The following is a 2,500-nucleotide window of genomic DNA, read 5'->3' on the forward strand; positions in this document are numbered from 1 at the left end:
CTGACAAGGTATTCTTTGAAAGCTCAAAACGGACGGTGACATCGATCACAACCGCCTCCTCATCTTTTGCAAACACGAGGTCAGGCTTTCTCATCTCTCCCGTCTCGGATATGAACCGTGGCTCTTTGTATACAGACCAGCCCAATCTAGCCGCTTCGTCTGCCAGAATGTTACTGATCTTGTTATGTCGCGCAATTCTTGCTTTCTGTACTGCAGGACATTGACCGAGAATGTGCGAAAGGGACTCGAGTCTGGCAGAGCATTTCCTGCAGGAACGTAAGGCCCCATCTCTGCCTCTGTTCAAGCTTTCTCTTGTTGGGTAAATATTTGCCCTTAGTTGTAGTGCTGCGATAAAAAAGCATTGTTTAAAGCCGCACCATGGCCTCAACCAAGCATTACTGATTCTATCATGCGCAAAGTTTACAATGCCCCTTCCTTGAACCGGCTTTTCGCACCATCTCTGAAATTCATGCTCCCTCCAATCGCAGGGTCTCGGATATACAGGTTCTTTTGACACCGAGTCCCTGAGAACGAATGTTGGGATTGCATCACTGTCACCCCCTGCTCGTACCCACAAATTACGGTATTCTTCCTCCATACCCTGCGAGGACACAATATTACGGGTGATAGCATCGGACGAGTTTGCTATACGTTGCAGCCTTCTAACTTGAACCGAAGGGATTGTTTTTTCCAGTTTCAAGATGGCAAGGCCTCCGTCTCGGGCTCTGGCATATAACAGTCCATCACAAGTTGAAGCGGGAAGGTGGAGCCATCCTTTTACCGCCTTTCTAATCTCTTGGTCCAACCCACGGAGAGTTGATTGCTTGCAGTCCGAGTGGTCTGCAGGATATAACAATCTGGGTAGGGCATAGGCATTGAGTAGTTCAACCTTCTGAGTTGGCTTCAGAGGCGCCTCATCGATTTTCGAGATCCATGTCTTTAGCTGACAATGTAGATCAGGCTGTATAGTGCCAGTCCAAGGGCCAATTTTCAGACCAAGGTATTTCGTTGATTCATCAGGTTGGATCATATGGACATCTTTATTTTTGATAGTCCATGGGTCGCAGTTGTTCACCGTATATGAATCTTTGGTTGGGCTTATCATGAAGCCCTGGCACTTTCTGGCCTGAACCTCCAATCCCGATAGCCCACAAAATGATTCCAAGATCGCTAGATTTTCGGCCATACCAACCCAAGATTCGCTCACCAACACCAAATCATCAGCAAACGCAAGAGCTGTCACGTGGTCGGTATCAATGGAGTACCCAACTCCGTGTGACTCTAGGGTGCATATCAAAGGGTCCATGGCAAGATTGAAGAGCAGGGGTGACATGGGGTCACCCTGTTTGACACCAACACGTATGCTAATTTCTCGAGTCGACTCGCCATTGCTTTTGAACGAGGTCGTACACCGATCGTAGGCGTTCTGGATGATGCCCACCACGTGTTCATCTACTTTCTTGTGCCTTAACACCCATAAAATATGAGCATGCGAAACCGAGTCAAAAGCTTTCGCTATGTCGATGAACATGACAGCCAACGGCCTGTGCAATTTCTTAGCGTGTCTCATAAGGTCCTGTAGCACCTTAAGATTTTCAGAGCAGCCAGATGCCGCTATAAAACCACGCTGCCTTGGGTTTAAGGGACAAGCACGAGCAAGACGTGCAGTCATTATTCTGGAAAATAATCTCAGAATCATTGAACCAGTCGTTATTGGTCTCCAGTTCCCCAATTCTTTCAGCTTTTCATCGTCCATAACCTTAGGAATAAGAATCGTCCTATTCTTTTTCAACTCTTTGGGAATAATTCCTGTAATCATCCATGCATTAAATAGGGCTGTCAGTGTCCGACCCTCGGGGTCGGCAGCACAGATTGCAGCCCTTGTTAGGCCATCTGGCCCAGCTGCTGACGTTGGTTTAATGGCCCGTATGGCAGTCTGAACTTCCTCCACCGAAATTAGGGGCTCAAAGTATTCGTTATTTGCAACACCTGATGACTTAAATTGGCCCAGGCCATTGAATGGCAACACCTTCTCCCATTTTTCGCAGTAAAAACGATATACATCTGCGTTCGGGATTCGGCATTCATGACGTTCAGTGCCATCCAGGACTAAGGACGCAAGAAGAGAGCGGTTCTTAAAGAAGAGCTTCTGGTGCTTCATGAAGCTTCCTCGTTTTTCCGCTCTCTTCTTCATCCAAGATCGTGTGGGTAATATCCTGGGTTTAATAATGTCGTTCTCAGGTTTTGAACGTTTGCCTTTGTTTTTCACCAATCTCATCGGACAAAGCATCAATGCTGTGGCAGTTTCTACGAGGGCATCATGTTGGCCCTCGCCGTTAAGCCAAGCCTTTATTGCCTCCATTGCAGGCTTTTCCAGGGTCCCAGAATTCTCATTCGTAAGCCGCTCAGCTGCTTGAGCGAGTATGGATGAAGTCCCCGTTGTTACATTTGGTGGGGGAGACAATGTCTCAAGAGGCCTAGAAGAAAAATGTAAGCTGTC

At 47.4% G+C, this 2,500-nt stretch overlaps 1 pseudogene; it reads right to left on the reverse strand.

Moving 5' to 3' along the window:
* LOC142919107 (28S ribosomal RNA) overlaps positions 1-2,500 on the reverse strand; it is a 10,547-nt pseudogene that overhangs the window by 4,073 nt on the left and 3,974 nt on the right.

Source organism: Petromyzon marinus, unplaced genomic scaffold (assembly GCF_048934315.1).
Source record: "Petromyzon marinus isolate PM22_M1 ecotype Great Lakes invasive population unplaced genomic scaffold, UKy_Petmar_22M1.pri1.0 PM_G_Scaffold_6, whole genome shotgun sequence".
Classification (NCBI taxonomy): Eukaryota; Metazoa; Chordata; class Hyperoartia; order Petromyzontiformes; family Petromyzontidae; genus Petromyzon; species Petromyzon marinus.